We start from the raw sequence: 13700 nt of genomic DNA, 5'->3' as shown, positions 1-13700 counted from the left end.
ATCGGTCAGGCCCCCTTGAGAAATAAAACTTTGGAGGGCACAGCTCGCAGAGTTTCATGCAACCGAATCCATGGGGTCTGCTGTATTTTAGCCACACAATTGGCCATATTGGTTTTTAAGACCCATGGTCCACTGTTTCTCAATGTAAAGAGATCTATTTTGTTTTTTCCCACACCAAAAGGATTGAAATCTGTAGAATTTCTATTTATTGCATATATTTTTAGTCTAAGAAAACAGTTTTATTTTGGTTGATGACTTTGCCCCAGTGATGCAGTGGCAAAAGGATAATAATTACATGTGTCCCTTTGAACAGATTGTTCATAGGTGTTTTTATCATCCCCGCTCTGTTCATTGTGTAGCTGCCAGCCAACTTTTCACAAACAGCATCCACCCATGAGGACCCTGTATGTTTTCCCCTGCACAGCACATTTTCCATTGCATTCTTTATTGTTTCTCTGATGCCCACAGCTATTGCAGAGAAGCAATGCCTTTGCTTTCTACCCCCCAGGGTTTGAAAATTGCAGTATTGTATTGTTGATATGTGTGTTCTATAGGTGCCTGTTGCGAGGAAGAAAGCATACAGAAGAGAATCTTTACTTGTTAACTAAACACAAATGTATAGCTCCACAAATAATAGTAGAAACAGGATCTGAATGTTCCCCCATAATAGAGGAAATAAGTAGGATAGCCTATCTTATTTTTGTGTTTGTTCCCAGATAACCCATAGACAAAAGGGGTCATTTACTCAGAACGGTGGAAGTGTGAGAGTGTGCCTCTTATTGCTCATTCATGTAGCAGTCTCAAGGTCTGGCTGCTGTCTGTTCTGCAATAGAACTGTGAATGTCTGTTACAGGTACATTGCCATTGTACTAAACCCTGGCTGAGATATTCCTTATAAAACAGAATCAGTATGGCAGCTGCTCAAGCATATTGACATTCTTATACAGAGGAAGAAGGCTAACTGCAGAGTAAGCTACTGTTTATATTTCTGAATATTTATACCTTGAGGCATTATACCGCTGTCTCAACTGGGAAGAGACGGTGTAAGACTATTCTGTCAGACTGGAATCTGCTTTATCTATAAAATATTATGTTTCTGTCCCACAATATATCTAGGTTGTCAAAATCAAATATGATAGAGGAGAACTGTTTTGTAGAAGTAATAATAGATAGCAAATATTGTGCACTAATGTCCATAGCATGCAATAAAAATGCAGCTCCAGCGGTGCATGGCCAGGTCTTGTGTAGAAAGAATGCTGTATTTATATGTGTATTTGCTGCAGCCCATTGTCTGGGGTAAAACACGGCTGTCAGAACGTCTCAGTTCAGAATCTCCACACTGCAGTTTGAATATTTCCTGGGAAATGTGTTCTTTAAATGGATACTGTCATGATTTTTATGGTATAGTTTTTACTTCTAATTACACTGTCTACCATTTAAAATGTTATTCTTGAACCAGCAAATGTATTTTTTTTAGGTGTAATATTGGTGTGTAAGTGCCATCTCAGTGCATTGTGCCTGAGTCTGAGCTTTCAGAAGGAGCCAGCGCTACACATTAGAACTGCTTTCAGGTAACCTATTGTTTCTCCTACTCCCATGTAACTGGAGGAGTCCCAAGCCTTGGATTTCTTGCTATTGAGTGCTATTCTGCTACCTACTGGGAGCTGCTATCTTGCTCCCTTCCCATTGTTCTGCTGATCAGCTGCTGGGGGGGGGGGGGGAATATCACAACTCCAACTTGCAGAGCAGCAGTAAAGTGTGAAGTTTATCAGAGCACAGGTCACATGGCTGTGGCACCCTGGGAAATGAAGGATATGGCTAGCCCCATGTGAAATTTCAAAATTAAATATAAACAATTCTGTTTGTGTTTTTGAAAAAAAGGATTCCCTATGCAGAATTGTGCTGAAGAAGCTCTATTAACTGACGCGTTTTGATAAAAACAATGTGTTTAATTATCTATAAATAAATATTACCAAAAAAATAAAGTGATAGTAAAACTGTTGTGCCACATCAAGGCTATCATCTCGTGTGTCTCATAATGTGTATTGGTGTACTGGTCCTTATAAAAACAAACCTTTAAAATCAATACTCCCCATTATGAATTAATATGTAATTAAATAGCAAAACCATGTTCATTTGCCCTTTGCACAGGAACACTATAATATTTAGTACATATATAGACAGTGTAGGACTCGAGCATAATGAGGATCCTTGGCTTGGTGTGTGAACTTACATGTTTTGGCCATAGTGAGCCTGAATGTGGCTTCTTATGCATTCTTTAAAAAGGATACATAGTGCAAGCAGCAATTTAATTTTGGCCACACATGCACAGATATTTCCTCAGTTAACTGAACTATGTGAGTTAGGGCATGTGGGCCCTTAAATTGTTTTCAAAAGCTGGCCATACATGCACTGATAACATGGTACAAAACCTTGTTTCGTACGATATTCGGTGCATGTATGGCAAGTCAGCGAGTCGTCAAATATCGCAGGAGTCTGCTTATATCGGTCGACTCGATGATCGGCCAGGTTAGAAGATTTTGATTGGGCGCCATAGAAGGCGCCTGAGCAAAATCTGCCATCACGGCTGAATCGGCAGAAGGAGGTAGAAATCCTATTGTTTCTACCTCTTTATCGCAAATCGCCACACCTTCAGTTTCTGGTGCACCAAAGCTGATAACCAAAACAGAACACGGAACTTATATATTATCTAATTTTGTGAAGTGGGTCAGCAACTTACCTTGTAATGCACAATTTACAATATCAATGAAAAATCTGAGCAAAGAGACCACAAACAGACTGCTCAGTTTGTTAATCCATGTTTTTGGAACCAACAATTATATCATATTGTATAATGGGAGCTGGTCGAACGAGGATTACAGCAGCCATCCCATCAAACCTGCTAAAAACTGATACAGGTCAGACAGCCCATCAGGAACCAAGTAGTTTTTATCTGTTTCATGATAAATACCACATGTATTTGGTACTCACCCACCATAGCTGTATATTTTGGGGCCCATTTACTAACCATTTATTTTGTTTTTTAAACTCAAATTGAATTTGTAGTGCAAAAAGTCGCAGAAAAAAAATGCTATGTCTTTTCCTAGATTTACTATGCATCTAAATGGCTAAAAAATCAGTTAAACTTGGAAAGTTCATGTAGAAGTCAATGTCAGAGGTCCCTTTCCTTAAAGTTCTTTCTTTTGTATTGAAACTTTAGAGATTTTGCTGGGTTTTATCTGAGGTTTGGTTGTGATTTTCGTGGCGAAAATTCAAAATTGTTAAGTTTCTGTGACTTTTTCTTGCAACTTTTTTTAGTAAATATTAGACATTTGGGAAAACAAATTTAGTCAAATTTGAAAATGAAAAAAAAAAGAGAGAAATTATAGAGTTTTAGTAAATCTGCCCCTTTATAATGCATGTATTGGAGGGATCACTGAGGAAGCAATAAATAATCATATCTTGTTGAACCTGATAGGGAACAGGATCTGGCAGGAATCATGTATAATGTTTGTAAAGCAGCATGGAATAAAGGATGATAATAATAATAATAATAATAATACATGTATTAGACCTGTTATCCAGAATGCTCTAGGCCTGGGGTTTTTCAGATAAGGGGGATTTCCATATCTTCCATTTTCTAAAAAAATGTATCCATTAATTAAACCCAATAGGATTGTTTTGCCTCCAATAAGGATTCATTATATCTTAGTTGGGATCAAGTACAGGTACTGTTTTATTATTACAGAGAAAAGGGAATCATTTCTAAAAATATTTGCTATTAATGGAGTCTGTAGGAGAAGGCCTTCCCATAATTTAGAGCTTTTTGGATAACAGGTTTCTACATAACGGATCCCATACCTGTTCTAATATATTACTTACCAGTAATCTATATTTTCTCTTAAATTATCTCTTCATTTAAGAATCATTACATATATTGGAAAATATAAAAGTCAGTAGAACGATTTATGAGTAATCATAAAATATATATATAATATAGTGAACACTATCCCCTGGATACGTAAGGTAATTAACTGTAATGAATGTGCCTGAATGACATAACAATAATAAAAGAAGCCTAAGATCAGCCATAACTTTGGCACAGCATCAACTACTCTATAGTAGGGCTTTATTTCTAAAGATCTTGCTGAGGTCAGATCTGAGAAAGAGAGGGAATGTGATTTTCTTTATATTCTGAATAAAAGGAGCCTGGATGTCCAGGCCTTTGGGATGCTTTCTTCACTTGAGTTCATTAATTAACAAGAGCAGAATTGCAGTTTGTGAAATCACTGACCTGCGAGTCTGGGTCAATGAACCATCTTGCTCTTTAGTTTTGACAGAGACTCTTCCCTGTCTCATTGACACACGTCATCAGTCTGTTTCTTTGTTATCTCTTGTGGAAAATGCAATTGGATCTTGTTGCAAACATTATTGCCTTTAATAATTATTTTAATGTATTTATTTTTAGTTGGTAGTATGAATGAAATGTCTGTAGAACAAGAAAGGCAAAATTCATGGTCATAACTGATATTCCAAAGTGCTGACACTCTATTGAACCCCAAGTGTATATTCTTTATGTGCCAACATTCATTTTAGTTGTGGTTCAGTGTTGCAGGATTGTGACTAGATCGTAGTGAATTAGTTTTGGATCATTTAGAATTTCAATTCATTACAGAAACAAAAAATGTTGTTAGGCAGCAGTTACAGACACCTATTACTGAGGTTAACACAATTTTACTGTTGGGAAGTAAAAGGCAGCTGGATTAAAGACCTGGAAGTTCTGGCAATACCAGTCCAGACAGAAATTGTGCTCTTATCGTTATACTTTACACTATATTCTTTCATTTTAATTCTTACAGGTCAGATAAATTGACCTGTAGATTAACCCCAGTGACATTAACTGCCACCCCAACCATGCTGCTATGTTTGTATCTAAAGTTAGTATATATATATATTTTTTTTTTTCATTTATTTTTTTCAATAAATTTTTATTTAAATCAGAGAAAGAGAAACAGACTGTGAAACATTTGCCATAGACATATAACCTTAAAGCAGACTGACCAAGCAATATATGGTATCTTGGTGGAGCGACCAAAATATATAATAGGTAGTCTTTATGTGTACTTTGAGGGGTTAGAGGATCTCCTTTCAGGGGAACTCTCTAGTACCCATTGCTTAAATGATATAATATGTCAAAAAAACAGTAGAGCATTAGTTATAAATGAGGTAAACAATAAAACAATGAACAACGGACAGGTAATGTCTTCATAAGCTAAGGAGGGACCTAGAACTTTAGTTGTTTATTGCTGGCCCATTTTGAGTGCCCTCTGTGTACCATTCCCTAGGCCCAGTTTAAAAAGAGAAATAGGTTAATCTGCCCCAAATCTATATATAAGCCATTACTCCCAGATCTTAAGGAACTTCTTGTGGGAATCTGTTAAGATACTGGACATCTTTTCCATGGCCATAATTCCATCAATTTTATTCTTAAGGGAGTCTACCGTAATATGTTTCATTTTCCATGCCTTAGCTATAGTGCGTTTAGCTGCGGTCATGATAAACATAAATAGCTGAAGTTGTTTTTCCGTGAGGGCATCAGGTTTCTTGCATAACAGGGCAGTAGTTGGGGATGGTAATACCAAAGATGGAATGCACCATGTATATACTCTAATCCAGAACCTCTGAACCTTGGGACAAGACCACCAAATATGATACATAGTTCCTTGCTGGTCACAACCTTGAAAGCATCTTGGGTCGGCTGCAGGTATAAATTTTGCTATGCGGGCTGGGATTAGGTACCACCTGAAAAGAACTTTATAGTTTGCAGAAGAGAGACATAAAGAACCTTTAACGGTTAACCATATAGACTCCCAGTCATCTTGTTTTAAGCAGGATTGTATATGTTTGCCACGCTGTAACATATGATATGCTTTCAGCTGACACTCCAGAGTGTACATATATGGCATAAAATTATCACCACTCCAAAGCGTTATAGGCCGGTAGCAAACCAATACATCATATCCAGTTCAAAGAAGGCACTCATGGCATCCAGTCTGCAAAAATAGTCCTTTGTTGAACATCCAAATCAACGCATTTCCATCCCCTCAGGATTGTTGTCGTCCAATAGATATTCATAATAACACAAAATGACACATCTATCTGTTGAGATAAAAGTCTCTATTAACACTATCCTGTTTGGAAAATATTGATAAATAGGATAAAAAAAAATATAACTGCTGGTAATCCATATGGATTGCCCAGTTTATTGTTTAAATAAATTTAAAATAAGTTTAGACATGTTACTATTTATGTTTTGGGGTTCAGTACCAGCCCAAGGCACCCACAGCCCTTTAGCAGGGAAGATCTGTGCCCCCAAAGATGCCCCAGTAGCCCCCCATCTTCTTTTCTGCTGCACATACTTTGTGCTGCTGTCACTTCCCTGAGCTTAGGGGCCCACTCACAATATACAGTATACAATATATATATAAGCATCAGCTTTCATGACAAATGTGTCCTGCCTTTCTGCTAATGTTTCGATAATTTCCAGTGAGCCCTAAGCTTAGTTTATTAATAGGAGCCCAGAGCCCAATGAACACATGCAGTGTCACTGAAACTCAAAAGCTAGCCCAACACAATCTGAAGATGAGAAGCAACAGTGGATAACTTTGAAGTGTTCATGCATGTTGTTTGATGCAGAAACGTCACCCACGTGCCACAAAATTAGTGGCCTATGAAATTATTTTAGCACCCCACGCCTGGTTGGAGGACAAAAAAACGTTTTGTTTGGCAAAATAGGAAAAAAAACAACAAATTTGAATAAAAGGTGCTGTTCTGGTTGAAGTTGTCTAGACATCATTTAAAGGATTTTAGAAACATTTACTATATCAACCATATTCCCATCACTTCTTCTTTGACATCCCTTTGACTTTGCCCGAGGAAAGGTGGTAGCTAAAGAGTCTTGGGCCCATTCATGCTTATGGCATCAACTGATATTGAAGTGAATACATTTGGTGTCCAACAGGGGAGATTTTAATAACAGAGATTGAATAGAAAACAAAAAAGGAAGGGGGGGGGGGGTCAGACAGCAGAGTGTAGTTTGTCTGCACCAGAAATGAGCCCCTGGGAGTTTCTTTTCCCAGTTACACAACCCTTTTTTTCGTGTGCATAATTATACAGTTAGTGTTTGATTCAGAAATGAAAGTTGTGTTAAATTGTCAGTCTAACTAGGGTGATATAAAAGAAAATATTTAGCACCTACAAAAAGAATGTGATAACACTTTGGGCTAGAATTTATTAGCGGGTACAGTGTGCTCCATAAATGTTTGATCCTTGTGGAGCCGAGTTTGCTTTCATACATTTTGAAAAGAAATATAGAAATAATAGAAAAATCACAATGAGCACAGTATCAAGGAGAAAACAAGAATATGATTTATTTAAGAAGTAGCTTATTCCTTGTTTAGCATGATCTTTGCTGGTAAGATAAACATTACATTTTACTATGGATCTTAGAATTGACAAATATGAAAAATACAAAAAAAAATTATATATATATAATATCACTATATGAAAAGGTCTTCCGCTTCCAGTTGCGCCCTCTGCGGCCATTCATGTAGTTGTGTGCTAATTAATGATAATGAATGATTTGTAACACTCCATGACATATTCTTAAGTGTCTAGAAATAGCCTTGAGGACGTGTGACACGTCTATTTACACCTGACAACATAACTATTAAGGGAAAGTGGTGACCTGTCACTGCAACTGCTGCTTAAAAATAAATAATAGGTGAGGGCTGACTCAATATAAAAACTCATTTTTATTTGGCTTTCATTTTCTGTAATGGGGTTGTGAAGAAAAGGAAAGATGAAACAGGATAACACAGAGCACACTTTCCCTCCATTTCACTATCATTCTAGAGATATACATTGGAATTAATGATTTTGGAAGGAAAAGTTGAAGCTCAATGCCACTTTGAGGTGTCTCTTTCTGTATCAGTTATGAGCCAGTAAGTAAGCAAGTCCTATATTACGCAAAACTATATCATATGGGGCAATTTTGATAAACTGCCTTGCCCACTGCTATGGCTTGTGAAGCGCTACACAAAGAACAGAGGCTTCTGATGCTGCTATAGAAGTACACATAAAATATATCATGATGGGTACTAAAGAGAATTCTGTTTTTAATGACTAAATGTTCTCCATATCCCTTGTGCACAAGCAATTTGCACAGGTGATAACATTGCTTAGGCAGCAGCCCCATATGTTACCAGGGGCAGCAAAAAGCTACTCTCTGAAACTTTAAGAACCACATTTCTCATTATTAAACCAAAATTTCTGGTCTTCTGGTGCAGATAGTGCAACTGCATTCCCTCCTGGACCGCACTGGAAAGGTAAGCCCAGGGTGGGGTCAACAAAAGTCAACCTACGGTGGCACAGGGTGCAGTATCGCCCCTGAATTTGAAAAATTATTCCAGTGCAATAGTGCTCAACTGGTATGTTCAATAGTTACCTACCTCCCCTCTCGGCCAACAGAGCAGTGCACAAAAGTTATACTATCCTGACTTTTTACAAGGTTACATGGGAACTGTAAAGATTTTTGCCTAGGTATAAAATGTAAAGTAAAAAAGTTGTCATCAGTGGTCTTATAAATGTGTTGTTTCAATGGTGTGATGGTGTCCTCCTTAAATGCTGAGCCTGTAACTGGCTTAAATGAGACAAGCAGCTAACTGTGCAGGTGTTCTTGGCTTATATAGCATGACAAGCTGACTTCTAATACCAGCCAAAAGTAGACAAATCTGGAATTTTGAATGAAGCCTGTCAGAGAACTCTCCAAGGCATGTAGAACAGACTTTCCAGAGGGAGAATCTGACTTACAAATGCCTTCTTGTGTTTGCTGGTTTGCTTTATTGTGAGCTTTTTGTTTTTTTTACCTTGTTTATCATGAATAAGGAAGCTGGTAACAGAAAAAAGAATGAATTATTGATAGTGCCCCAATTCAAAGTCAAACCAACTGAGGGATGATTATTTCTAAGTTCAGATGAATGTTTTTTAATGATGATGCATTAAGCTACATGAAATCTCACAAGGGGGCTTCTAATGGAATATGCTTTCAAAAACCTCTACTCCACATTCAAAAGAAATAACTGACATTTGAATTCTTGAGACCTTCCCCTCGCCAGTTTAGCCGTCTCTAATGAAATAACGGGGGATTAGCGCCTGTGGTGACCAACATCTCTTGGATCTGAAAGGCCCTTAAGTACAATTCGTGTTCATGTACTCTATCTCTGTGCTCAAGAAGGTGGCCAGAAGCCACAACTGTAGATAGCATCAACACAAAATATGTCCTTCACTTTCTGCAGCAATGAAATAGAAATACAGACCATGTTGATTATTGTAGAGACTTTTCACCTGAAGAAGGCCTGTCTGAGGATGGGACACTTCCCTTTGTTTGATCTATAGCCCCAATTTGTGTCCCCAATATAGATAGGCCTAAGCCAGGGTGAAATACGAGGAATGGTAAAGACAGTAATGGGTTAATACTCGTTTTAAGATCATAGCTAGAAGATTTGAAACTGAAGTCTAGCAGACAGCTCTGCACCCCTAAGTATCCCTGTTTTTCTCCCCAGGACTTTTTATTCATGAGCATATTCTACTATTGAGACAAGGCTGTGATTTGTCTTATTTTTTTTGTGATTGTGATTTGTATTTTGTTGTGCAAAAATGGGATTTCTTGTTTGAAAAATAAGTAAAAACACGCCATCTAAAAGCTGTCGAAGTAATGGAAGCTGTCCTTTTTCCATTGGCTAATCTTTCTTTGCTTTGTGGTTTTAGAGGTTTTCGGGTTTTGACAGTTTTCGTGTTTTTGTCCATTGTGCTTTTTTTAAAAGGCTGTTTTAATTAATCACTTGGCATTCATGATTTTAGCGAAAATGAGTTTATTTGTGGTTTTAAAAAATCACTAAAATGAGAATGTTGATACATGGGCCTCAATGGGGCATATTTATGAAAATGTAAAAGAAATGTGAAATGAACAGAAAGTGGGTGAATTTTTCTGTGGTGAGCTCTAATCCCACATTTTGATATATCTGCCCCTTAGACTTATGTATGCATAATACAGTCTGATTTTCCGATTTTGCTCTACTGCCTATATGCAGGACTGCATTAAGGTTTAGTGCCGCCCTAGGCACTGGATGTCAGCTCCATTTCTCCTGCAGACAGATGACTGCTGGGAAATGTAAGTAAGATGCCGTTGTGGTGCTATGCTATGTTGTTCCCAAGCTGGATTGTGAATTTTCTAAAAGCAGCACTGGCCTGGGGATAATAATTAGCAATTGAATTCACAGGGAATTGCCCACACCCCCAGGGAAGTCACCTTTCCTTGTCTTTAATATCATCCATTCTGCTTGAATTGAATTTTTTAGAGTTCATCTATTTTTTTTTTTTGATAGATTGGTAACCAGCGACCCTGATGTTGTCTAACCAATACATTATACATATAAAGAATTACATTTGCTCTCCTTCTAGGCGCGGAGAGATCTTATCGATGAACACAATAGGCAGTCAAATTGTAGGCATCACACTGTTATTTACTGCCTTCAGAATACAAAATCTTATGGGATACAAATTAATGAGTACATCTTCAAACAATCTTTCCACCATTCATATAGATTTACTCAACATGCTTCCTTCTAAGAGATGGGCAGGCAGGGAGCTGTCAGTCTTAATCTCTCTAGAGTCAGATATATTGTCAGTCTTAGGCAGAGAACAGAGGAGAAGTCACACACTGTGAAGAGGAGCCAAGGAAATTAGTCACCACGAAGGGGGAAAGTGAGTGAAATCACATATCATGGAAGTAATCAGTGGCTGCGTAAGAAAGGAAAGTCATTTTAAAGAACATACTATTTTACATTTTGTTTTCTCTAACATGAATGGGTCATGCTGCACGTTTCTTCACATCAACAGATCCTAAAATGTAGGTATTTTGTACAGAATCACAGGGAAATCTTTCTCTCTTTCTCCTCTTGTCAGTAAAATGGTATGATGTTTTGCGGAATTAATGTTACATGCACCCTTGGAATTAAGGCCATGTTTTATTTTTTAACAAGCACCATCCCTGCCTTTCCACCTTGTTAAATCTATACAACTAACATGGAAACAATTTCCTATATCATGTACCAACGAGCAAGGGATGAGTTTATTTGCATACTGATCCGCATGTTACAACATGCTCTTTTTTATGCAAGGCCAACCTGTTACTATTTCAACTGCATTTCCATCCCTCATTTTATAATTCATTGTTTTAATCACCACCCCACAGTACATTTTTTTTACATTCTTTCAAATGTTCTTTTATTCTGACCTTTGGTAGGCTTATTAACTATTGATTGTGTAAATAGTGCAGCTACGACTTCTTTAGTGCCATCCATTCATGTGGATGTTCTGCGGATCTTCTGCTCATAGGTTTTTGCCTGCAGATGACCTTCACTCCTATCATTGTCTGCTGTTGTGGCCAAGGTGGCAGACCCAGCAGAGTATTCATTTTGTGATCTAAATGAAGATCAAAGGTTTCCTATAGAGATGTTTAAGCTTCCTGTTGGTCCTTGAGCGCCACTTAGTCCTATTCCATAAGGGCCAATATAATGGCCATTGTACCACACTTGTTAAAGAGCTCTTTACCTCTCCTGGTCAAGGCCCAAGTTTTGCCACTGTATAGCTTACATAATTACTGTGCAATATAGTCATATCTTTACATAGCCATATGTTTACACCTATCCTTTCCCAGAGACTTTACTATACATTAAGTTCAGTGCTATAATGTTTGGTGCACATGAGAAGGTCCAACTGTTCTACTTCATTGGAGCTGCAAAAGCTGTGGCTTTATCATAGTGCAATCTATATCACAGAAAGTCAGTAGACAACTAAATAACTCTTTAAAACACATACCAACCTATCTATACACTCACATAAACTATATATGCCACGGAGATAATCACGTTGCAAATTCAAAGTGAACCACAATAACCATTCTGAACACTGTGTGATGTAGAGGGATTGCTGATACTGTTCCTCAGTCCTCCTCAGTAGGGCTTTTGGCATATTCGCGCTGGGCACAGCCTGCTGCAGTCACTGATGGGGTCCAATGATCAGTGCATGAAGCAACCTGTGCCCAACCTGCTCGTGATGGAAGCCCTGCTGTGGAGAAACAATGTGTCCAGTGTTATTGCGGTTCACTGGGAATTACCAATGTTCTCTCAATATCTCCTAAACGCTTAATTTTTGCTAATAAAAATATATTGCAAAATGCTTCTTTTGGTACTAAAAAAAAGCCATATATAAATTTTATTACAAAGGTGAACGGCCCCTTTAATTAGATCATTTCATCTAATTAAAAAGCGTTGCACCGTATAATGCCAATATCACAACACCTGTGCACTGTATGGCACAAACAAGAAGCTTTTCATTTGATGATACTGGCCCAATAATCCTAGCTGGGATTAAATACAGAATATAGAAACAGATCTAGTTATTTTAAGTAAGACAATCGCATTTAAAGTATTTCTGAAATGGCAATTATATGAAAAAGTAGAAGTGACATTTGTAGATACAAGCAACATAATGGGGTCCCCACAGTGTAGTTTGGCTGTTTTACTCTGCTTTCTGTTAGCAAATAAAAGATAAAAATCACAGGTTGGACATCCTTGTGAATGGTTTGTTACACCTATAAGTGCAATGTTAAGACTTACAGTGACCCCAATCCTTCCCTATACCACCCTGCAATAACGCCAAAATGACACTAGGGGTCATTTACTCTGCTGACCACAGTGTGCAATGTGTGAGAACACAGAGATCTGAGGCTAGCCCCTTGAATACAGCACTGCCTGAATCTATCCCTATGGCAAGCTGTAAGAACAGGGTTCGCCTGCACCTCCTGACACTGCACCAGTCTGAGAGGCAGACTGTAAATGTAATGATCCCTACTGTACTTGGAAAGAAGGTAATTGCTTAACATAGTTACCAACCAAAACTTATCATTACCTACCATTTGTACAACACCCATTAACAGGGCAGGCAGACAGAAGAGGTATATACCTAGCACCACTCTACCATTTTGCCCTAGGCACTTTTTCTTCAGCCTACTCCAAGTTCCGGCCAGGGGTAGTGTGCAAGGAAATTAGAGAGTTATGGGGAATAACCTTCCTCTGTTTGCATATGCCTACTTGCAACATTTTACAAATAATATTAGGATAAGTATTATCATTAGAATACTAAAGGACATTTATTAAGAATATCGTTGCTTTATAAATATAATTTTTTTTCCAAAATATTTTTTTCAAAGTAATATTCATATATAAAAAGGTGTCCAGTTAAAGGGGTTGTTTTAGTATGATGTAGAGAGTGATATTCTGAGGCAATTTGCATTTTTTTAATTATTACTGTTTTTGTTCAGTGAGTTTCAGAAGCTATCTAGTTGCTATGGTCCAAATTACCTTAGCAACCAGGTAGTGGTTTGAAAAAGACACTGAAATATAAATAAATGAGGCCTTAATAGAAAGGTAAATAACAAAAGTAACAATAAACCCTTAGCCTCACGGTTTCTTTGGCTGTTTGGGTCAGTGACCCCCATTTTAATGCTGCAATGAGTTAGAAGAAGGCAGATAATTCAAAAACTATAAAAGAAAAATGATGAAGACCAATTGAAAAGT

Source organism: Xenopus tropicalis, chromosome 1 (genome assembly GCF_000004195.4).
Source record: "Xenopus tropicalis strain Nigerian chromosome 1, UCB_Xtro_10.0, whole genome shotgun sequence".
NCBI classification, from domain to species: domain Eukaryota; kingdom Metazoa; phylum Chordata; class Amphibia; order Anura; family Pipidae; genus Xenopus; species Xenopus tropicalis.
The sequence above is the reverse complement of the archived record's forward strand: the minus strand, read 5'-3'. Positions refer to the sequence as shown.